Source organism: Panthera pardus, unplaced genomic scaffold (genome assembly GCF_024362965.1).
Source record: "Panthera pardus isolate Hobbes unplaced genomic scaffold, ASM2436296v1 HiC_scaffold_15, whole genome shotgun sequence".
In the NCBI taxonomy this organism is placed as follows: domain Eukaryota; kingdom Metazoa; phylum Chordata; class Mammalia; order Carnivora; family Felidae; genus Panthera; species Panthera pardus.
This window is the reverse complement of record NW_026526710.1, coordinates 56,989,129-57,015,217: the sequence shown is the minus strand read 5'-3', so window position 1 is coordinate 57,015,217 and position 26,089 is coordinate 56,989,129. Positions and strand designations below refer to the sequence as shown.

The window sequence follows — 26,089 nt, the reverse complement described above, 5'->3', positions numbered from 1 at the left end:
CTTACAGCTGGCTCAGTGTCTGAACTTTCCCTCTTGATTGGTGGGGGAGGGTAAAATCTGCCTGGATGGGTCTGGGAGTGTGGTCTGGGAAGTGGCCAGAGCTGGTCTTCAACGCTCATCATGGAGCCAAGGGAAGAATTTCAGAGACAGTGGAAGGTCCATGGTGGCAAATATAGAGACAGGAGTAGGGGAAAAAGAATAGATGATGGCTAGTGGGTAGTGAGCTACCTAGAGGTCTGGCAGTTTAACTAGTAGACATGCCCTGAGGCCAAGTAGGGAGTACTTCTATAAATCGCCTATATCTCACCCTTTCCCAATAGTTGGGAGAGAGCTCTTAAGGATTTCCAGTTGTAAGGACACCAAATGAATAACAGACTAATCTACTGCCTTAGAACCAAATGTGGTTATGTTTTTGCTCAGTAAGTACAGTATGAAAGAGTAGGACAGTGAATGTGAAGAGTTTAGACTGTAAGCTAGAGTGTTTGTGTTCAGTTCCTATCTCTGTCATGGATTAGCTAGTTGATGTGACCTTGAACAAGTTATTCAGCTTCTCCAAACCTCAGTTTTCTCATCTGTAAAACAGAAATAATAATTCCTACTTCACAGGGTCATTGTAAAGCCTAAATGAAATAATGAATTCAGTGCACACTGCACAATGCTTGGCAAAAAAGAGAGTCTTCAGGAATTGTTAACCATAATTATTGGATGGTCAGCAAATAGAAGCAGGCAGACTCCTCTTGTATTTCTTGCCTCCCCAGCTATGTCTAGCTATTGAAAGAAATGCTTAGAATTGAAGCATTGTAAGGGTTTTTTTTCTTCTTCTGGTTTTATTGAGATAAAATTGATGTGTAACATTATGTAAGTTTAAGGTATACAATGTAATGACTTGATACATGCATATATTGTGAAATAGCTACCAAAATGTTAGTTAACATATCCTTTACCTTGCATAATTACCATTTTGCTGCTATAGTGGGAACATTAAAGCTCTACTCTTATAACAACTTTCAAGTGTTTAATATAGTATTATTAACTATAGTCATCATGATATAAAGGATTTTTAAGAACTAGTGCTTGCTACTCAAAGTATGGTCCATAGACCAGCAACACTGCTTGGGAGTTTACTAGAAATGCAGAAATTTAGCATCACCAGGATTTCAGACCTACTGAAATCAGAAGCTGCATTTTAACAAGGGCCCCTGGTAATTTCTGTAATTGATTGAAGTTTATAAAGCACCACCCTAATGACATAAACAGGATTTTTTGGAAGAAAGAGGGGAGGGGAGAGGAAAGGAGGAAGGAAGAAAGGGAGAGAAAGAAAGAAAGAACAAAAGAAAGAAAGGAAGAAAGAAAAGGAAAAGAAAAGAATGGAGGAAAGGAAGGAAGGAAGGAGGAAAGGGAGGAAGGAAGGAAAGGAAGAAAGAAGGAAAGAAAGAAGAAAAGAAAGAGAAGTCACATACTGTTGAGCATTTTGAGATTGCTGATTGGTCCTAATATATCAGAATAAAATACCAGAGTAAAAGGCTAGCATAAGGATGAGATGTAGCACAAGCACAGTCATGACTATAGTGTATTTATCATAAGATTTGGTTAAGGTTTCTATAATACATTGATACCTAAAGAGGATATGGTATGCTAGAAAAAAATTTTTTGGAGTCCACTTTCTTTAATATACAAAAAATACAGAACAAAAAGTTAAATATTTTCACATCTGGTTACACCACTGTCTAGTTTTTTATATTAACTTTACTATTCAAACAGTGGATAGTAGCTGGCATTTTAGGGATTGGGAAAAAGATGAAACAAAACAAAAACCCAAAACACTTCTTCTACCATGTTTATTATATACTGTGTACAGCTGTTCTCACAGAGCAACTTTCTCCATCATTCAGAAATTCAGTTGTATATAAAATTGAACCTGCCCCAAAGCCAAGGGAGACTAGAAATGATGGGTCTTTATCCCAGGGCATCATCATACAGTTCAAACAATGGTGCAGCTACCAGCTGCAGTTTTAGGGACCGCATATAAGGTTTCTTTTTGAAGCTGAACCAAAAACAAATTCTTATGCTCCTTGGGTTGTGTAATATGTGCAGAAAAGTCTGGATATTGATGAGATTCAAAATTTGCCAGTTTTGATTCTGCCAGTTACCAATGCAGTCATCAATGACCTACAGGGCTTGGTATCTCTGCCATTAAGCATTTTAGTCTTTCAACCTCTTCTCCTGGGTTAAATTTAACACTTCATTTGGTAATTTGAAGAAAGTTGTTCCTAGCTGTAGCAGTAATGCATGGGCCAGCCAATACTCATGCATAATCAGAACCCCTTCTACGACCCTCCTCTTTCTAAGTTTATCAAATTCCTTGCCCATGCAATGAAACCTAGCTACAACAAAGCTATCCTTCTCATAGAGGTACTCTTTTATACCAAAAGTATAATTAGTAAGAGGGTACAGGTGGTTGGGGCACCCCAGGGGGAGGGGCTTGGTTGGCTAGATGTACTTGTTGCCAAACTGGTTGACACCCCACCCCTTTTTGCCCGCTCCTCTCCTTTTGTAGCCAGCAGTCTGCAATTAGGTATCACCATGAACATGCTGGTAATCTCAAGCTGGTGGTGAGCTGAAAGGGAGAGGCCCAGAAACTTTCCCTGTGCTGGCAGTGGTATTCTGCATTCTGCTCAGCAGTGCCACCACCATTAACCCTAAAGCATCAATAATCTTTGATTATAGTAGATGCTCATTAAATATTTATTGATTTATTGATGGACCTTTGCCTGACCCAGTAACAGTGTCAAAATATTGAATTAAATAGCTACTAAGTTGGCATGAGCAATACATTTTTTTCTGCTGATCTGAAAATATTTTTTTTCTGATAATCTTTCCTTTTTTTTTCAGAGACACAGTGAAATCTCTATACTGTGGTATATGCTATTTACTCCCTTTGGCATTTAATGACATTTGTTTGTATTAAAGAATATTATGTGGTGTGTATGGCAAATTCTTAGAAGGTGGAAAAATTATGTTTTTGGTAGTTCCTTTAACATCTACATAATACAATTGAGTTCAAATATTTGTAAAAATGAATGAATATACATCTAAAAGAAAATAATTTTACATTGGAGTGGCTTATGATAGGAACTCCTATTTATAGAAATAAAGATTTCAGTTTATTGAATATTTACTGTGTGTTAGGTACTGTGCTAAGTGTATTACCTATGAGGTCTCGTAATTCTCTTAATGACATTATGAAGTAGCTGCCTTCATCCTTACTTTACAGAGGGTAATACTGGAGCTCAGACAAGTCAGATGACTTTCTCAGGGTCACACCATTAGACATGTCAGAAGTGAGTTCAAAGACATCTGACAACTATGCTATTCCTCTTGTCACATAAGAAGCAAGTGGGATTCTAAGTTTGCATTCTTTACATTTCCTATGTTGAGAATTCATAGGAAAGACACTACTAGCATTAGACCCTAGCTGAAAAGATCAAAGAAAACTAGAACTCTCCTGGGAGATCCTTTGAAGAAATTTTATTTTCTTCAGTTTTTTTTTTTTTAAATTTGGGTTACATATGACCAGTCCCTATGGGCTTTGGGTATCTTTACAAAACCTTTGAAGCCAACACACAGCTTACCAAATGACATTGTGTTAACATTATAACGAAGTGGTCATATTTTACATTAGCAAGGGAGATCAGGTCAAAGCTTATGCTTTGAACTCTACTTTTTCTAAAATCCTTTCCTGACTCTCTGCCTACTTTTATTTCTACTTTCTCTCTAGCACGTTCTGGTGTTCATTACATATTTGACACAGACATATGGTAGCCTCATGTGACTAGTTACATGGAGAACCCAGATGTCAGCTTTGGTCTCCTTTCTTAAAATCTAGGTTGGCCTGTATTCCTGTTCCCTGCCTTTCTCAAGATTTTCAGCCTTTTGAAGGCAGGTTCTATCATCAAGGTCAGTAACTGGCTCCAGCTTCTTGCCTTCTCTGAATTCCAGATTTACCATCTTTTGTGTTTTCTCTTTGTTTGTTTCCACTGTGGCCTCTATCTAAGCATGGGTCTTATTCCATTTTTCTCATTTACACAAAAATACCAGTTTTTTGTTTGCTTTTGTTTTTTGCATTCTGCAGACTTTACTGAAAGTTTGAGGAGAGAAATGGAGTCTATATCCTGGCAAAGCAAAATCTTACAATCAAATATTACAGTGTCTCTCATTAAAAGTCCTTCTCCCACTTCTGTAAATTGCTGGACGACTCTTTTTTTCCTTCTCCTTCATTCTCTACCCCCATCCCAACAAAATCCAGTATCTTCCCTCATTTTCTTATGCAAAAAATTCAGCTCTTGTCTGTTCCTGTTTCTAAATTCAGGTCTTGGCCCTTCTTTGCAAAGCTAGACACTCTCTGTAGAACTTCTTAATTATCAAATTCTTTTGGAAGAATCAAGGACTTATATTTTCAGTTACTTATTTTTTAGTTACTTATTAATACAAATATAAATTTTCACTCCCCATCTACAGGCAAATTTCCTTAAGCATAAAGACAGAATCCTGCATCTTTGCTACTCCTATAGGAAATTTAAAAGTTAGTTCATTCATACTTGTCTGGCTGAATAGATAAATAAGAAAGAAAAATAGGTATAGACATGAAGCGGGGAAGGAAATAGAGAAACAAGATGGTTTCTTCACTTAACCTGTTGCTTGGGTGAGCCCAGAAATACCGTACAGTTGGAGGCCCTATCCATTGGTCCTTTGTGTTTGGGTGAGGGTTGATAGACAGTAGCTAAATTCCTTTTCTGTCTCAAAATACTTCTTGCTGTCTACCTTTCTTATTGGATTCCTACCTTTCCAGGTTAGTTTCTGTCATCTTTCCTGCTAACTGCATTGCCCTTTAGATATGCATTTTTCTTCTTTTTTAAAATAATAAAAAATAATAACAATTATTATAATTGGGCTCCAAGCAATTTTTAGAACAACTGTTGCTTTTCATAGGTTTGTTTTGTTTTGGTTTGGTTATGAGCAGGACGAAGGGCATTTATGTTCTAGCTGAAAGGGTAGGATAGATATTGGTCACTCTTTTGAAGACTCTAGATAGAAAAATGTTTATTAAAAGCAAAATATGACCTAAAAGTTATGTGAGATTTTTGCTCTCTTTTTAACTTTTTAACACGCAAAATTATGCACACTTCTTCTCTTTTCTGATCACTAGAGGAGACTTGTCTTTTGTTCTCTCATGAAATAATCTTCTCAAAGCTTCCTTTACTCATGAACTTTGCTTTCAGACAACAAATGTATTCAGATTTGCAACTTTGGATAGTCCTCAGTATATGAAAAGTGTACATGGTCTTCTGTGCTATTTCGTTTATTGTGACATTGCAGGTCCTATGTGGGTGTACTGTTCACAAAGAGAAATATTGGGATCATGCGAAGTTGTTTCACAGGTCAGCCAAGCCATAGCATAGTAGTGCTTATGAACTACTCTACTGATGCCTTATTATGAGCTACTGACATAGAATAAAAGGAGAGATTCTTTTAATAAAGATGAAATGCATGGTTCATTGAAGGAAGCAGAAATGTCACCTGCTACTTCAAAATTGAACCATTTGTTTGAACATTTGTGTTGCTTTATTTGCTGCTTATCAAAAGATTTAGATAGGTCTTGCAAAGTCCTTATTGAATTTGGGAGTGTAACCATAGAAAAAGAAAGTAAAAACAAACAAGAGTACAGTAAAATTTAAGAGGCAAATTCATATATAGAAGTCTTTGTGATTTCACAAGGAATGATCAAGCAGGCCACGTAGTTGGTGGGGGAACCAAGTAAACCTGGACTAAGAGACAAAGAAGAGCTGATTGCACAGAACCCCAAGTTGTAAAGCTGATATTCAAGCTTTACAATCTTTAGGTACTATTCTCTGGTTTCCTCCAAGTGGTTTGTTAATGCCTAATCAGGAAGCTTTGGACTTAGGTATTTCTTGTATGCATTCAAGAGGCTATTGGTAAAATAATTGCACTTTCCCCCCTATTTTTCCTAGAAACAAAAGAAATGGACTTATATTCATATGAGTGAATTAGGTTTACTAGATGCTAAACTTCTTAAGATAAGGATTTGGGCTTTATTTATTTTTTAAAATTCCCCTCACACTTAGCCCAGTGATGGGCACCAGATAGATAATAATATATATTTTGTGTTTGTTTTCATTTGTTGTTGTTAAACATAAAGAGAAGTGACTGACAGTTTGATTAACACGAACGGAGAGCTACCGAAAAGTAGGCAGATTCTCATTAGTCTGAGATTGTTTAGGTAGGTGCTATATGAAGTCTGTGGAAACAGCCAAATGACCATTCAAACTCTTTTCGCATCTAAAGAATCTGCTAGTCAATCTAAATACTTATGATAAACTGTGTAATAGGAGGAAACAATCATAAAATGACCCTTTCCAATTGCTTCAGAGACAAGCAAATTAACACTTTGTCACAGACCCATTTATTTTAATTGTTCTCTCCTAGGTAATATCAAAAAGTCAACATGGGTAGAGGAAACAGAAAAACAAAACAAAACAAAACAATTTGTTCCTCATTAAATGTTAGAAAAGTCCAAGATAAACCTATTTAAAATTGATCTGATAAGCCCTGAGAACTGTGATGCACTGATGTGTTTTCCCCCCGCTAATGGTCTTCAGCTAATATTTATCCATTGCTTTGAGTAACCATTAATCTCTTGTGTTGAGAAACTCCACAAATGCAATTTCTAGGACATTTAACCTTTCCACGTTTGCTGTCTCTTGAGTTTGGGTGACTCGGTTGTGGTGTATACTCAATTTCATTTCGTTTTCTTGGGTCCCAATTGCCAAGATAATAGCACCAACTCCATTTAAAATTAGTCTTTCTTCTTCCACAACACAGTGATATGTTCCCAAGGTATAATGAAGTTAAATTCATTTTGCCTTCCCATACTTACATTCTTATCCATTACTACCTTCTCTTCCCTGCAATGCATTCCCTGCTATTTTTCTCTTCTATAATTTGACATCAGGAATGGCCACACAGGAAACAGCTGAGCAGTGTAAATGCCTTTCTAATGATCTCAAAGCTTCACCACAAGCTTAATAATATTAATGTCCTTGGTTCAATCTTCAGTGGTTTTATTTTTATTCTTTTTTTTTTGTAGTTTGTTGCTGCTGAAAAATTCTCATAAGTTTAAATATGCAGTGAACTTAAGTTCACTTTTTAACCTAAGGATGTCAGATCCACCTTTTCTCTCCTCCCTCTTCTCTTTTCTGTTTCTAGTTACCCCAGTCTGGGCCTGACAAGTAAAGCTTTTGAAAAAATGACCACGGTTCTGAACAAAGCCTGTTGTTGCAGGTAATTGTTGAAATATCAAGGGTATTGCGTCCTCCATTACTTAAGCTCTCATTTGTGGTTTTCATGGTTTTGAGGAATGTTTATGGCTGACAGTCCTTTCTTTACAGCTCTATCCTTCAAGCTCCGGCTGATACTGCTGAGAATGACCGCTTGAGTGACTGATAAAATGTCAAGATGCCATTATTTCCAAGAGAGTGTTTGGGAGCAATAAGATCTGTTTCAATTTATCTCATACACCTGAATTTAAGTCTTCAGATTTAACTTCATTGGCTGCTACAACCAAATTGTCTCCGGGTTTTTGAGAGAGGAGCCATCATGGAATGCAAAGAGGGTTATAATGATGGTCACGCCATGACATTTGTGTTGTATTTCACTGTGCACATTGGTGCAATATTTTGGACTTAATTAATACTCTCCAGGAACCTCAGTTTATGGATGGCAATAACCATATTTTAGACCATGTGAAATACTGCAACAAAAATTCAATTCATAAGGCAGATGGCAAAGCCTAGTTTGAAGAACAACAAAACAGGAAGATTTACAGTGAGTTTCAGAACTCTTCAACTGGAATCCAGCCACTGCCAAAGCTCTGTTATTTCACTGGAGGGTAACAATCTGTGAGGGTCATTAGTGTCCTCATAAAAACTGAGATTAAAAAGTAGTCAAATGAAATGAATAAATAGTTGAGGCTTTTTCTGTGAAACAGAAGTGGAGTTGTTTAAAAAGCAAGGTTTCCAAATGTTTAGAAAAATCATTCTGTAGTCATTTGTTTTCAACCTGGAATGTACTAAAGTAGTAATTTTTAATGGAATGACAAGGATCTTGTTACATTCTCAAGCGTGCAATATACAAGAAAACATTTCATAAGCAGGTGTATTTTCTCCCTGTCTCTTTCAGAGCTAAGAACTCATTGTGGAAACAGTTATGATGGAGAAGAAGGGCTAATGAACAGAATGCTAGTAACACCACTGCCCAGTTACCTTGGTGTTTTTGATTTTGGCACTGCCGCAAGCGCCATATAAAATAAAGAATGGTTCATATAGGTTTTAATCAGATGAAGCACAAAGTTCATAAATAGTTTAGATGCCCTTTAAGGTTTCTGAGACTAGCTAGGGAAGGCTACTGAGGTGGAGATTCGACAACCCACAGACCCAGGAAGCAACCTGCCTCTGCCTAAGTGCTAAAGAAAATGGTACGTTGAAATGAATTTTTAAAAATTAAAGTGAGAGCCATGCAACATCATAGGATTTTAATTGTTTCAGAATAGACTTCCATCAGTGCTTGCGTGCGTGCGTGCATGTGTGTGTGCCCATGCATGTATGGAACTTGTAGCAATTATTCACATTAATATTTCTTCTATTCTAAAAATCACAACTCTGTTTAGTTACTATAAACCTTATTGAGTGGGGAGGGAAGAGTGGGATAGAGCAACGATTTACATTTCCATTTTCTAAGACCAGAGATCTTGGAAGGATCTGAAAAGTAGAGACATTAAGTATATGTAAGATAGCTAGAAATTTCTTACAACCATGATTTGTATCACGTCAACTCTAGTGTGGACCATCCTACTTCTAACCATTGCCCCTGGCCAATTGGCCAAGACAATACAAGTACCTTATGGAGAGTTAGAAATTCAGATGTTACTCTTATAAATCTGCTGTTTGAGTATATGTACTCTAGACCAGAGCTCCCCCTTGATGTGTACCTTAGCAACCCGAAGCACTGTGAATGGGTTATAGATGTGCTGAGATAATGATCCCATAGCCTTCTTGGTGGCCAAGCAGGCCTGAGGTGCCCCCAGATGGTTGCCTTTAGCTATGATTGGCCTTTACAGATAATCCTATTGTTGCATAAAAATGTGTCCACTTTCTCTGTTGTCATCATATGTACATAGTTGCGAAGAACTGCTCCAGACCTCAATTTCCTATGAAATGAGGGAGATTGGACAAATTGATTCTCATGGTCCATTCCATCGCTGTAATTCTGTGAGCATATATCAGCTTGTGTTAAAATACCCAGCACACCCTGTTCCTTTAGCCATAGTTCCTTCAGCCACAGAGGCCCATAAAAATTGAATTAAAAAACATGGAAAAATGTAGTAGAGTATATTTCATGTACTGGAAATCTACTACCTGATTTTTATTGGACTCTGTGCACAAGAGGAAATCCTTGTTTTCGTGGTAGCAAAGGAGCCCATGGAACTATAACATGATCTATTATTTAAAAATATTGTTATATTAAAAGACCTATGACATACCTCTGTGATCTATCCAGTCTTCTGCCTCTTCTATTTTATTTGTTGGTTTTGGCCATCCCCAGTGGTTAGCTAGATGAGCTCCCACTCTATGCAGAGAAGAACTTGCAAGGGGAAAAATAATTATTGGCTCATTTCGTTAGTCACCATGAGTGAGTATGTGAGGAAAAGGAGGAAGACAATGGAACTGGCTGACTCCTACATGTTCTATAGCAGTCCCTTTATAAGAAATCAAAATTAATTATTTGCTGAAAATGATGCAATGATTTTCTTCTAGATTCAGGGTACTGGAGAAAATCATCTTTGTCTTCATTTTACTTTTAGTTACATTTCAGAATTCCACATGAGGTTTGCAATCATCTTCTGACATCTTCAAGATCCTGTGTATTCCCTTGGAGAGACATCGTTCTTTATAGATCTCATAGACAAAGACCAAGTAAAATAACATCATTTCACTCTACAAAACTTCATGTTAGCACACAATTACTTCTGAAGTCTGCCTTGACTGATTAGAATAAAGTTGGTAATTCAATCCTTTATATATAGCTCCAATATGTTTTAATTACTCTGTGTTCCTTAATATATCTTTTTCTAAGGTAAAGGACATAATGCTTATGAAACAGCTTAAACAAAAGACTTTATTATCATTTAGTTAACTAGACTATAAGTACAAGAAAATACTATATTAACTTATTAAATATTTTTTCCTCATTTTGCCATCATGCCTATTTCCTTTAAATGCTATTTTATAATTATTTAATGTGTCTTTGTTTATAAATATAGTAAGGGCAAGGGCAAGCTCAAGACTCCTATAAACTGCCTGGTCAAGTATTTATAACTATGTTCTGTTTCCTTACCATATGCAATGAAAAGGAGAAGCAAGTGTGTTCACTGCCCATCTAACCCACAATGGTACATTTGAGAAAACAAGGTCAACATTTATAAAACAATTTTAGAAAAATATGAGAAATAATTGATAAAGTTCTAAGGTACCCTAAACGTTTGGTATCATGGAAGCTTGAGAAGACATGATTACTTGCAGATAGCTGTGAGTTTGGGGGATCAGGGGAGACCTCTCTGAAGTTGGTGCTAAGTGGTCTTTAGCAGAGGAATAGGATTCATATTTACAGAAGGGGAAAACGTGCATGAGTAAATACTTTTCTTAAAAATACCATTACATGGGATGCCTGGGTGGCTCAGTCAGTGGAGCACCCGACTCTTGATTTTGGCTCAGGTCATGATCCCAGGGTCATGGGATCAAGCATGGAGTCATACTCCGTGCTGAGCATGGAGCCTGCTTAAGATTTTCTCCCCAGACCCTCTACCTCTTCCCCTCTCCCCTGCTAATGCTCTCTCTCTCTCTCAAATAAAAAAAAATACCATGACACATTGTTGCTACCCAAATTTCCGCTCTTTATATCAGAACAATGTCTTTTACAAATTGCTACACATTCATAACTTTTTTTTGAAAAGAATATTAATAACAGTAGTATGGTATACATGAATATACTACGCCACCAGAATGTGAATTAAGCATCAGTTAAAGTCAGCAAATACTTTCAAGCACTCACTATATATAAGGGTCAGCACTACATGTTATGAAAAATATAAAGATATAAATATAAAAATGGAGTACTTGATCACTTTATTAAAGAGAAAATAATCTGGGAGGTTGGAAATATCATTTTAATATAATGGAGAAAGTGAGGAATCAGTTAACTTGAATTTAATGTCAACATTTCCCGATTTGTTGTTAGAACATAGGGGAAACCTCTTACCCTTCCGAGGTTTTAGTTTTCCTTCTTACAAGTGCAGGAGTTGGATTAGACTAATTCTCTTTCCCATGATCATGGCCATTGCCCTTGGGCAATTTCTTGCCATCTCTAGGATGTACTATTACCACAGATTCTTAATTGAACTCTGTTTCCAGATTTGCTCTCCTCTTGTCTTACCCTCCATATATATGCCAAGAAAATAAATTATAGCTCTGATCTGACCCTGGCATTCACCTTGCCACTCTTAAGGCTCTCTTTAGGGTCTTTGTGGGGGCAAAATCCCAGTTCTTTACCATGGTACAGGAGTCTGTCTGTAATCTGTCTCTAATATATGCCCTTTTTCTTCAGTCTTCTAGCCACTCTAAAATTTCTGGTTTGCATCTAGGTAATACCGAAGTACTGGTAGCTTCCCAGAAGTACGATATTGCCTCTCACGACTGGGAAGTTTGTTTGTGTATGTGGTTCTTTTTATAGGGAACATCCTTCCTTTTTTCTTCAAGCTGAGCTCATGTATTTTCTAACCCCTTGCCTTCCTGCCATCCGTTCTCAGTGTTTCTATGAAGCTCCACAATCACCGAGCCTCCATTTTGTCTATATCTGTCACCCCTTCAGTCATTAATTTCTTTTAAGTTGGGCACTGCATTGCATTCACTTTTTCTTGGAACATAGGAGGCACTCAATATATACTCTGGAATGAATGAATCCATGAATGAAGAGTGTGTATTCTATATCCTATGATAGTGGAAACTCATAGAATACAGATATGGAAAAATTATTATGAGCCTAGAATGGAAAGAGAAGTTAGTGTTAGGTAGAGGGAGTGAATTAGCCAACTTTTGATGAGTGGGATTTTTATTTATTTTTTATTATTTTATTTTATTTTATTTTGTTTTATTTTATTTTATTTTTATTAAAAACATTTTTTTAACATTTATTCATTTTTGAGAGACAGCGTATGAGTAGGGGAAGAGGCAGGAAGCAAGGGAGACACATAATCTGAAGCAGGCTCCAGGCTCTGAGCTGTCAGCACAGAGCCTGACATAGCACTTGAACCAGGAACTGTGAGATCATGACCTGAGCCGAAGTCAGACGCTGAACCAACTGAGTCACCCAGGCACCCCATGAGTGAAATTTTTAAAAGGCAAAAATAAGGAGGAATAAAATTCCAAGCAGTTGGTGGTGTGCTTGGGTGGCTCAGTTGGTTGAGCATCCAACTCTTGATTTTGGCTCAGGTCATCATCCCAGGGGCATTGTATTGAGCCTCACATCGGTCCCATGCTCAGCGTGGAGCTTGCTTGGGTCTCTCTCTCTCTCTCTCTCTCTCTCTGTCTCTCTCTCTCTGTCTCTCCCTCTCCTTCTTCCCTGCTCTTGCTCTCTCTCTCTTAAAAAAAAAAAAAAAAAGAATTTCAAGCATTTGGAACAGATATGAGAGAAAGGATATTTAGGGAGTTTGACTTATTCTGAAGCATTCCCAAACTTAGTGGTTTAAAAAACAACTTCTTGTTTTCTGTCGTGGTTCTGTGGGGTAACCAGGCTCTCCTAAGGAGTTTTTGTTAGGGTATCTAAAGCAGTTGTCTTCAGAGAATAGCTGGGACCAGATCATCTGAAGGCTCAACTGAACTGGAAGTCCAAATGGCTGGCATTTGTGTCTCAGTACCCTCCAAGAGCCTATCTATCAGAGTAGCATAGACTTCTTACAGAAGCTGCAAGAGGCAGGAGTTGGAACTTGACGGCTCAGTTAAGGATTATGACAAGAAGAATCACGACATCACTTTGACCTATTCTATCAATCAAAACTTTCAAAGGGTTCATCCAGATTCAAGGGGGGTGGAGAATAGACTCCACCTCTCAGGGGCAAGAAGAATACATTCTGCAGAAAAACACATGAGATAGGAGACATTGCTGCAGCCCTCTTGGAAAATACACTCTACCACAGGCTTTTTTTCCCCTGAGAATAGTAAGGGGTGTGTGTAGGTCACAGAGAGGGGAATATGGGCTCTTACACAGTAAGGAAAGTTAGCTTGAGTCCAGAGAGCTTTGAGTGCACAATCTCATTAAAGTTTTTTTTTTTTTTTTTTAAATTTTTTTCAACGTTTTTTAATTTATTTTTGGGACAGAGAGAGACAGACAGAGCATGAACGGGGGAGGGGCAGAGAGAGGGAGACACAGAATCGGAAACAGGCTCCAGGCTCTGGGCCATCAGCCCAGAGCCCGACGCGGGGCTCAAACTCACGGACCGCGAGATCGTGACCTGGCTGAAGTCGGACGCTTAACTGACTGCGCCACCCAGGCGCCCCTCATTAAAGTTTTAATAAAAGGTGTGCCGTTCTATCAGTAGGTAGTTCATGGGGTTTTTCATTCTGCTGGAGTAGTTGCTCTCTTTCAACCCTCCAGAAACTTTTTGTTTTAATATGGCTTTGTTCTACATTGACCTATTTTGCTGAAATTGTATACCTTATGATAGGATATCAAGATGTCTCTTTATTTCTTATTTTTAACACAGTCATTCATCTTGAGACAAAATGGAAGCTGAGCAAACTTATCAAAGAGGAATATCTTCTGTATATTTGATAGATTTTGGTGAAATTTAGTACACATGTAGGGGTTGTAGAAATAACAGATTGCATTGGGGGATGGCTACAGTTCACTGAACTGCTAGGGTAGCTGCCTTTGAATACTTTCCAAAAAATCGCTTGCAGTAATTGATGCCCTGGGAGAAGCTAATGTATTGGCAGAGGGAATAGAAATTTAAGAAAACTATGTAGTGATTTGGTCGATGACATAGCCAGACTATATAAATTTAGACACAACTGCCATTTTAGTGAAAATCGGTTTTTGGGTTTTTTCTCCCCCCCCCCCTCCCCTGCCAAAGTTTCTAAGTAATTATATCTCTACTTCAGGGTGCTTAGATAGGTACAGCTTCTGGGTCCAAGAAATCTTAGGAAGATTTTCAAAAAGCCAGAGCACTCTAAGTAACAGCCCATCTGTCCCCTAATTTTAGAGTATTTTTTTAAAAAGAAAGATCTCTTTAATTTTTATTGCCCACCTCTAAAATATAATGCAAATGACTCAGCAGGCTACCCTGGTAGATGATAAACAAATGTTACTTGCTAATTTCCTGTTCTATTGCCTAACTTATCTACACAAGTAATGGCAGTACCACGGAAAATGCTATCACTGTGTTGAACTTTAGTGTCATGTCAATGAGCACACTGAGAGGCTTTCTAGGAAATGGTCTTATGAAAACCATTAATGCTTTCATAATGTGAATGTGTTTTTTAAAAAAGATGTTCGCTGCATGACAGGGTTTTTCTGTGAGGACTCTGTTCTTAGTACCAGAAGAATCAATTTCTTCTGTGAACCTGGCTTGGGTTTTATCTTCCAAACATTAAGTGATGTAACTGCTAGCTTCCTTTTTTTTTTTTTTTTTTATTGTAGTTCTCTTGGAAGTTTGGAGACAAATTTGTGTTCCATTTCCAGTATGTGCTCTGTATTATACTATGTACACTTTTGAATTCTACTTTAAATCCTTTAGGGACAACCAGGTACAAAACAAATAATCAATCACATAGTGAATTTATCTCAAGTTGATTGATCCAGGATTCATCTGCTGTAACAGTTGATTAACCCTACATATGGACATCAACCTCACAGAGTTCTGGGAAATTAAGAAGTTGCAATCCCCTTCTTTGATTCATGCAAGTTAATTCATCTTTCAAGTGAAGTAAAATAGAAATGGTTGGCTAGACTTCACCCTAAATAATGTGTGGTGATGGTGATGGTTTAGGAAACAGCCAATAGTTTAAAAAATTGTTTGGGGATGTACTTAGAGTTTCTGGCTTCTCCACATGGGGACTTTACTTCCAAATTGACTTTAGTTGGCAAATATTATAGAAAGCTTAATTATAACAGGGGCTCTGAATTACTTTTCTGTTCATTGACAGAATGTCTACACCAGCCCTACATTTTTTATGGATTGTCTCACATATCTCTCCTGCTGAGGCTGTCAGAGAAATCTGTGAGATGTGAGGCCAAGAACGGCGTCCTCTGCTAAATATGTGCAAAGGGAAGGGGGTGAGTTTTGATGGCACATATATTTATTTTTTGCTCCATTGGCTGATATAAATGAGGAAAAAGTCTAGATTAAAGAGAATAGGCCCTCTTAATAAAATACTGAAACTTGGATACCAAAACATAGTACTCTTTCCAGAGTGTTCACGTCTTTATTTGTAAAATGTATAAAGTATTCCCGTTGTTTAGCCTATGGTTTTATGCACATTGTAAAAGCAACAAATAACAATTTATGATGGAAATAAACCACGTTTGTGGTTCACTACCACCCAAACTGTGATGACACTGACTCTCAATCTCTTTGACTTTGGATTCAGAACACAGTGACAAATGCTACCCAGCTGTCTGTCAGAAATAAATTTCTGGATTAAATCAACAGAGCTTCAACTCAATCCGGACAACATTGTGGCAATGTTGACAGTATAAGGGCATGACTCTGAGGAACTCATCTGAAATGAATCCTATCATAGACTCATGCAGTAACATTTCAGAGAACCAAGAAAGTGCAAGTGAGTTTGGGTTCGTTTTCTGGATAAGCAAGTGAAGACACTCCCTCCCCACTTCAAACCTGTGTTCCATAATAGGGAACATGTATTATTCTTTGTGGAAATCCTTTGTGTGCAGGACATGAGTAGAACTTTGAATCAATTAATTACTCAAACAATGACTAAGCTGTAAGTGCCTATCAGGGCATAATAATTATCTCAGTGACAGATGCAAATATGCAGAAGACACTATTCTTCCCTTTGACCAGCTTAACATCTACTTGGGAAGATGGTCTATGGGCATAAAATAGAAGCAAATTAAAATGGTTTGGGGAGGAAGTTTCACAGAAGTTTAAAAGCAGGAGAGGAAAAACCTGATAAGGCAAATTTATGCCTCACAGAAGAGAAAGTGGATTTTTCACACCCTTGCCCTCTCTCCTTTGGTTCACCGATGGTGAGTGACTATTTACCTCTGAACTTGTGAAATAAGCAATAAATAGTACCCTTAAAATCTGAGTCACTTTTAGTTGGGTATTCTGTTATTTGCAGATGAAAGTGTCCTGCCATGAAAACCAGCTATTCTGGATTTAAACTCATGAGAGTTCTGATGTATTCTGGCTTGTGTAAAATCATCTAAAACATTCCCTTGGGATGTTGCCATTTTTCAAATACTTTGTTCTTTGACCCAGTTAGAGCATATATTTACTAATTCATAAAATACACTTTTATTGAATTATCTTCCATGAGATAGGCCCCATGCTGGGCACTAGAAATTTAAAGATTAATGAGATGTCCTTCCATTTACAGAGCTCACAAGCTACTGGGTGGCTGGGTGGATAGGTGAGGGGGATGGCGAGAGGAGACACAGAAACAACTAATTTTAATGAATTGCCCTAAGTTCTGATATAATTATAAGGTGCTTTGTGGAATGAAGGAGAGAGAAGTGGAATGGAAGGAAAACAGTGGGAATGACTTCCTAAGAGAAAGTTTCTCCAGGATATTTTAGGAAGTCTTTTTAATGATGGGAGTTGTAGACACCATGGCAGGATGGAGCCATCATTTGACAGCCATCCTTTTCTCTGAGACCAGAGAAATTATGAGCTATAAGCTACAAGGATCTGGTTCCATCTCTGCCATTAACTTACTCTGTAACTGTGGTAGTCACTCCTGTTCTTGAGCTCTTCTTCCCTCCCTTCTAAAGGGAAGGTCATTAAGCCATCATTTGGGTACAGGTGTGAGGCTAGCCTGAAGAAAAGGAGGGATTCCTAAAAGGGTGTTCCTAGTGACAGAAAGAGGGCAACTGGGTGTGGAGTATGAGCAGTAGGCTCAGGAAAATTGCAAGGAGAAGAAATAAGCCAACTAAAACAATAATGAGAAAGGCCAACATAGTTTGCCATGTGCCAGGCCTAAACTCTTTACTTCTATTAACAAATTTTGTCTTCACAATAATCTTTTATGGTACACACTGTTCATATCCTCGTATGACTGAGGCCCAGGGATATTAAATATCTTACCCCAAGTCACACATTAATTATTATAACCTAAGCAAATGGGCTGCATTGTAACCTAAGTGCTTGTAACACTCTTCTGCATTATGAGCTCTGGTTGATTCATACCATGAAGGAAATGAGACTGTGAATGAAACAAAAGATAAATTCCAATTTCAAAATTAAGGATGGCAGAGGGAAAAAGACACTGTTGTGATGTTCTTGAGCATCTAGCCTCATTTGTAATCTCTAAGCAATCTGAAGATCAAGGTAAAGTAACTACATAGAACTGAAACATGTTTAGGCTAATGAAAATAATTTGACTATGAGAATAAAGTAATGAATCATTTCAGATTTCATTCTACTATACCTTCTAAGGGTAGGGGTGGAATGAAGGAAATAGCCTAGGTGAAGAAAGATGGTAAACTGAATTAATGTATTTGCAGTGGAGATAGAGAGAAGTGAATGGGTTTGGGTCACAGAGGAAGGAAAAGCACAGGATTTGGTGATTGAAGTGGGAGGAGGGTAAAAGGAGAAAAAGGAGAAAAGTGGGGATGACTACCAGGTTTCTGCCTCAGGTAAGTTGATAGATGATCTTATCTTTTATGGAGATAAATTATGAATACGGAAGAGGTGCATATTTGGGGAAGTGGAATAATGAGTTCATTTTTTTGACATGTTGAATTTGAGGTGCCTCTAGGATGTTCAAATGGAAGTGTTCACTATATGATTCTGGAGCTCAGGAGAAGGATATGGCTGGACTGTGAAAATCATCAGCACACAGGAACTTCTGGAGTCATAGGAATAGATGAATTCTCCCAGGAAGACAAAGTAAAATGAGAAGGGAAATGAAAACACAACCCAAATATTTAAAGTGCAGTAAAAGAATGTAAGTCGTTGAAGAAATGGCTAGAGAGGTAGAACAAAAAAACAAAGAATGGGGTTTCCAAAGAAGCCAAGGAGAGTGGGCACAAGGGTTTCAGTAGAATGGAAACAATGTTCGCCACTGCAGAGAGGCCAGGTACTGTATCTACTGACCTTTGGAAGAATAGATTCACTGGAGCAGTGGGGTAAGGAGGGGCTGGAAGGGGAGAGGAAGTGAAGACAATGGTTGTGGGCAACACTTTAAAGTACTGACTGGTGAAGTAAGAGAGAGAGAGATGTCTGGATGGAACAGACTTTAGGCATATTTAATGTTGACTAGAAGGAGCCAGTAGCAAGGGAACTTTTAAAGACAGAGTACACAGGGGGAGTATTCTGAATAATGAGAAAACAGTTGTGAAATAAACAACATCGACAAGTAAAAAAACAAGTTATTTTTATATATGCCTCTGTATCCAGACACCAACAGGGACTTCTGTCTAGAACTGCTTTCCTGGGTACCCCCGAAGGACTTGTAGGAATGGTGTATCAGTATGCTTAGGAAACATAGTTTCTCTCTCTGAAGAAGATCAGAGAGCCAATATGCTCCCCAATATATTTATGGTCTTCACTGTGGGAGTGAAGGGGGTTGGGAGAAACCTTCTACAAAGATGAGCACAGGTAAGAAATAAATCAATATGAGCAAAGGTGGTTTATTAGCAATTATGACTAAAACAATAAGCATTATCAGATTTAATGAGTCTGGTCAGGCAAACCTTGGGTCTGTGAAGTAAATTGTAGTTTTTTTGGCAACAAGAAGATAGCCCAGTGGGCTGTGTATATAAAGATGGCTTGGGCGGGGGGGGGGGGGGGGGGAACAAACAAAAAGAAGAAAAACAACAACAACCCAGCCCACTGGTCCTGGGATGGAACACTAATTCCTGAGTGGCTATAGTATCTATTTTTAAGAGAAGAATGCTAACTACTCCTTTTCTCTCATTTATTTGTTCATTCAAGCCAACATTTAATTTGGCCCCTGTTTGTATGCCAAGCACTGTATTGGGTTCTGAAGGACTCAAAAATTAATAAAGCCCCATTCTTATTTTCATGGGGTCACAGTTTCCTGGGAAAGTGAGACATAAAGATAGTCCTTGTGGAATGTGGTAATTGCTATCTGTAAAAAAAAAAAAAAAAAAGTATGTAGAAGGAACCATGGGTGCCTAATCCTTCCTCGGCTAAAGGAAAACTTCAGATGAGAGTCAAAAGATCTCCCCTTGTTTTGAAACTACAGAAATAAATGAGTATTTCAGCCATCCTTTTTCATAAAGGCATTTTTTCCATACTTAAAATACTTACATATCTTTTATCTTGATGAGAAGCTCCTTACCCCATTTATACTTGCTAAGCATGTTGGCATGAATGTATTTAAAGTTTATTTATTTATTCTGACAGAGAAAGAGAGCAGGGGAAGGGGCAGAGAGAGAGGGAGAGAGAATCCCAAGCAGGCCCTGCACTGTCAGCACAGATCCTGATGTGGGGCCTGAAACCATAAACTGTGAGATCATGACCTGAGCTGAAATGAAGAGTCAGACACTTAACCAACTGAGCCACCCAGGTGCCCTGGCATGAATGTATTTATAAAAGGATCACAGAATTCCATTGCTGGATGAGACTTAAGCAGTCATTCTAACCACCATACTGTCAATTGAAGAGTCCACCATTATTCAAGCTGTTATCCATATAAATCACTCATTACCACTCTAAAATGATTCTCACTTATTGTGTAGTGTTTTTTACTTATACACATATGTATTTGTATAGTTACTGAAGTAAAAATACAATATTTTTCTACTACTATTTAACATTAGATTTTTTTCCATCTTATTACAGTTTATGTACTTTTGATTTGAATGGCTGCATGATAGTTTGTTGTCTCGATCTACCTTAAGATACTAGGTAATTCCTGTAATTTTGGGCATGCACAACCACTCCACTTTATAGATAAAGAAACTGAGGCCAGTTAAGGTAACTTCCTGCTTTGGGTCTCTGCCAATACTTTCTTTATGCCATGTTGTCACTTTTATATGGAAGATGAGAGTTTTAGCTGATTCAAAATTATTGGCAAAAAGTCCTGTGAGGTTGGTTTCCTTAATGCTGGTGTATCATTTGGTATTTGTAAAATATCAAATCATAATGAAAAGCAGGTACCTGCTGAAAATTGAGGAGACTGGTCAACAGACAAGGGAATATGGGTCACTTTTTCCTCTGATCTGACAGGAGCTGCTTTTGCCATGTTGGACAGATTCCGAAGAGATCCTGTATTCTCATCCATGCATGTTAATGGACAACATGAGCTTGCTTCATGCCTCAGGTATTTAAAGCAGTAGCAGGTTTCTAAAGAGCTGGGATAAATGTGGGTAAGACTAACATAGGTGGAAGCTAGTAGAATAGGTCACCCATTGGAAGTTGTTTTAGGAGGGCATGTCTTGGAGAAAGAGAACACTACCATGGGGGAAAGGAGGGTCTTGGAAACTTAGATATGGAGCTATTTAAGGGAGGTAGGAGAGGCCCATCAGACCTCTCAAATACTAGAGTGTTGGTCCCGGAAGGGACATTAGAGACCATTTTAATTCATCAAATACCTAATTAGATAACGGGTTGAACTAAAACTCAAATATCATAATGTCAAATTGAACGTGTTGTCCATCAGAGGATGAATAATACCGGTGACAATTTTTTCCTCCTTCAATTATTAAGCATTTTCACATACAATTTCAACTTCCTTTTTAAAAACTCTAGTCAATTTAAAATACGTGTTTTAAAGTATAGTCCAGTTAAATAGACTAGCAGTATCTTCATTCAGTAACACCTGTCTACACTCTACTTCTAAAAATGCCGATCTAATTGGGTCAGGGTTGAAGGAACATAACAGATAAAAGTTAGAAGCAGGAGGAAAAGGAGTGGTAAATGTGTTCCCCTTCTAGCATCCCAAAGGATGTGTGCAAGTAAAATGACAGAATCATAGAATTTTAGTTTTATAATTACTGTCAGAAAGCATGTTATTTACCATTTTTATTTTATAGATTGAAAAACTGAATCTTAGCTTGTTCAGGTTTTTCAAGAGCTTATTAATGGCAACATAAGTTCATGCTTTCTTTTTGACTTTAATCTAGTGCTTTCTGTCAACTAATGAAATAATTATTGTTACTATTGTTGCCACGAAGTAGGATGAATATCACTGTGTACAAAAGAAGTAAGAAACATGTTACTATCCTTAAGACTTTACCAATTTGGATTGCATAGACAGAAATACAGTATAGACTCAAGAACTTGATCCTGTATTCATTGGTGAATCTGAGAGAAGCTCATAGAAGGTTGATTTGGAAGAAGTGGACCTTGAGGAGGTGGGACCTGATCTAGCCCCTAAAGGATTCAATTTGAACTGGCAGGTGGTAGTTGAGGGAGAGTGTGCATTTCAGGCGATATTAGCATGCCACAGGAAGACCCAGTGACTGCAAAGACATTCATTGCATTCTTTCTAATAGTTTTAATATTCTCATTTTAATCCATGTGAATAACTTTGGGCAAGTTACTTAGTCACTCTTGTCCTCTTTTTCTTTAGCAGCAAGGAGGGAATAACAAAGCAGGGCTGCATTACAGGGAAACCAGGAGGCATCGTGAATACGAAGCATTATAAAGAGTTTTATTCACATAAAGGGGAAGGAGAATATGCTCCACAAAATTCTACAGCCAGAATTTCAAAGCATCATTGTTGCCTAATGACGGTTTTAGCTTTGCCCTCAGTGAATATATAGTTGGAGTTTTGCAACTGAAAAATATCTTTGTTATGTTTTGCCGGGATCAAAGCACACATAAAGCCTGATCAAATGGAAAAAAAGGCACAAGATACAGGCGAGCGCCTCAGCATGACAAAGAGCGGCCCTCAGGTTTTCGATAATGCCCTACCCGGTTCAAATGTTCTGAAACCTTTGTAAGCAGAGACTGAAAATCCAACAAAATTACCATATATGTATCTTATCCAAAACAGTTGCTCATGCCTTACTGGAGATCAGAGTTACCACAGATAGAAAGACCTGAGCCATTCTCTCCAACAGGGTGTGAGTCCAGGCTGCCAGGGAAGAAATATTTGTTTGAAAAAAAGTGAAACTGGAAAAACTGAGAAGATTTTAAGAGAGGGTGAAGATGAAGAAATCAGTTAAAGTAAGAATGAGTGTAAGGAAATCCAGATTTTTCAATCTTAGGTATACAATGGACTCCTTAAGAAAAGGATGCTTTATAAACAGAAAGAAGTATCTTATGAGTAATTTATCAATTGTTTGCCTATAAATGAGAGTTTTAATGAGAACCAAAGAAAGTTTTCTTAGAATGAGTGAGATTGGTGTTTTAACACTGGATAGAGGGACAGCCTGTTCTCCTAGGGTGTAGTTTCTAAGGGCACCCATACACACTGAAGTTACCTTTTGTCATGATTCGAGACAGAAGTGAAAGCAGAAGCTGTTACCATTCATTCTGTACGTTCCTACGAAACCTGGAGAATCATATTGTGATGCATACTTCTAGCATTATTGGCATCTTATCTTCTTCTTTAAAGAACTAATTAATGTCTGGTTCTTATCTTTGACTTCCTGAACTTTCTTTTTTTTTTTTTTTTTCAACAATTCACTTAAGATCTTCTAGGGTCATCATATATTTTTTTCCTGCTTAAAGGACAATTCTTTGGGGTCTTGAAGTCCTTTTGCTACACATATGGGCTATATACAATAGGACAGATGGAAAAGTAGGAAATTCAGTTCAGAAAGGATAAGTGGTTCTTGAGCTCAAAACAAAAAAATGAAACAAAACCCACCTAATTTGATTGTCTATTTTTTTTCTCACTAGAATGACTATTTTTGTAACAGGATTCAACTGTATTGTAAACTTCTAAGGCAAATTTTTTTATGCTTTCATTTTATTTCTTATCCCCTCAATATTTAGGATAAAGTCTTATCCTTAGAAAATGCTCAATAAATATAAATTAATTGAATGATTATTTGCTTATCAAATTGACGGGTTAGTCAATATGCCATTGACATTGCTTGACTTCTGAGAACATTTGGGGGTTTTCAGTGGAGACACAGGGAGGCCTTCAGCGGCCATGCCATATTTGTCTTCATCTCCCTTATACGGGTTAACCTCATGCTCTGCTCAGTGATTCCTGTAGGTAGACGCTCCATTTCTGTTTATTGAATAAAAAATAGTTTCTATTGTAGAGCAATAGCTCCTCAATTAAGTTTTGTTATGAGAACTTGTACCACCAGATTAAATTTAAAAACAACACCAAATTGTTGCTATATGACCTGGCCTTTCAGAACTGAGAATCTAATATAATAATAAAAGGTTATTTCCTTCAGGGTGTATTATCTCTCTAGCCAGATGCTCATTGTTACATGCATGACAAGCTCCTTAGAGCTAAAACGTTCTCCCTTATGTGGATGGAGGAAAAAAATGAAAACCACTTACCTGGTCAACATTATTTCATAGGGTGCTGAGGAATAAATCAGGCTTGGCATGACCTTCATTGAAATTTCAGATTTATTTACAGAGGTTTGTGCTGATCGCTTTATCTACTGGAGGCTCGGTTTCCCCTTGGTGACTCATAAGTAATGTGGTCCACGCAAACCCGTGTAAATAGAGCTAATATTTCAAGGGAGGTCATGCTATATACTCTTCCCCTGAGAATAGATGATGGCTGACTGCTGGGCTGATGCGAAATTTATCTTCGTGAAGGAGGAGAGGGAGTGTGTGGTCTAGAGGGCAGTATCCAGGGTTTGTGAACCCAAAGAGGGGCTGAGATACACTGGGTCCAAGTGTTTGTGTTGTGTGTTTCTACTTATGGGCAAAGATTAACAAAGGAAAACAAAATAACTCACTCAAGTCAAGGCTTCAGTAGTCTACAAAGTCATCATTGATTTTTCTCACTTTATTTATATTCATTTTTTGCCTCTGAACCACTAAATCCAGTGGTCTCCAAAGAAGAGTTTGGACTCACCAGTGAATAGATCTGTAGCCTGGTTGCCTCTATCATTTCCATTTCTTTTCCTTTATTCTACTTTCAGTCTCTCACCATGTCTCTTTTTCCCTGCCTTCTAATGTTTTCAGCTGGGATTTGTTGCACATAGTAGCTTCTATTCCCTAATTCTACATAGACCTCTACAATCAACAGCCTCCTAATTTACCATCCAGAGACTTCTCCATACATATGGAGAGATACCCACCCAGCTACTTGCAAGTATGAGGTGAATGTAAGGCTTTTGGAAAATGAAGACAAGCTTCTCTCCATAAAATGTGTAAAATACAAAACCCTGTGCTCTAGGATTTCTTACATCGGCTTTGTAACATATGATTGTATTAAACCTTATAAATGTTATTAAGATGTCTAGTAGTAAGTCAGATAATTGTATAAGAGATAATCAAGAAATTCACATTAAGGGTACTCTATGACCTTAGTGTGAGATAAGGATCTTATCCTCATGTAGGTTACAATGTGTTTGGGTAAACAAGACTAACACTCTGGGGCGGGGACATACTGAAAAAACACAAGTCTGCATAGAATTTTCTGTGTGGTATGGGTTTAAGTGACATTCTATATACATATGTGGTCATGCCACTCTTCTTAAAATCATCCTGAGGGATAAAATCCACACCACTTTACAGTTCTTGGATCCATAAGAGCTTTGCAACCTGGCCCCAGTTCATCCAACCATGTCTCCATGCCAAGAAACTGTGTTCCAGCTTCACTAAACACATCTAAACTACTATTATATTTATTCAGGGATGAAAAAGCTGACGATAAATAACTTGTATAAGATCATAAGGCATATTAGTTATAGTCACTTGACATGTAAGGTCCTTTCCAAATGTATTACCTTATTACCTTTATCTTCTTTCAGCTTGGGATGTCTTCCACTACTGTGTCTGACTGGCAAATATCAGTGTCTCAAATCGTCCCAGAGCTGAATGAGTTATTTCTTCTTCTGAGCTCATATAGCACTTGCTTCTACTTCGCTGCATTTTAAGTCATCTCTTTAACACTCTCCCCCACAAGACCATGAGCTTTTTGAGGGCAAATGCTGTGTTTTATTCACTGTGGATTCCCCAGTGCCTAGCACCAGAATGTTTTATGGGTGTTTTAAAGGTGAGTAAATTCTCAGAAAGTGGCAGCATGATCTGCTAAATGAGTAGAGAATGCAGCCACCTCATGAGATCTAAGAGCTACTAAATAGAACCTTCACATTAAAATATCCCCCCTCATCCTGCCTCTGTCACAAGAGAATCCACACATACCTCTTGGGGCTGAGGTTGCTATGGTCCTGATCCCGTGACCCGGGGCAAATTACTTACCCTTATGTTTATTGTAGTATCTTGTATTGTCTTTATCTGCATCATTTTCAGCAATAGCAGCAACAAGGCACATGTCTATAGGGTCTTATGCCAGGTATTGTGGGTACAGACAGTCATAAAACCTGTCTTTGCCTTGGAGAATCTAACATAATAGTAGAAAATAGAAACAAATGTTATATAATAGCACAGACCTTTCCATGTAATACACCCATCTCAGAACACTTTAAAAGTGAGGAGTGCTATGGATAAAAGGTGCTATATCCACTTTTTGGAGATTTTTCATGTGCAGTAACAGGATAGAAGCTTTTTGAAGTTTTGTGATAAAAATATCTATTTAATATTTTTAATATCTTTGTGCTATCTCTTTTTTATTGAGATATAATTACATATAGCAAC

General features: G+C 37.7%; 1 pseudogene; it reads right to left on the bottom strand.

Annotated features, from left to right (window-relative positions):
* Window positions 1-1,896: 1,896 nt before the first annotated feature.
* Window positions 1,897-25,766, bottom strand: LOC109276504 (cleavage and polyadenylation specificity factor subunit 5-like; annotated as a pseudogene).
* Between the last annotated feature and the right edge of the window lie 323 nt (window positions 25,767-26,089).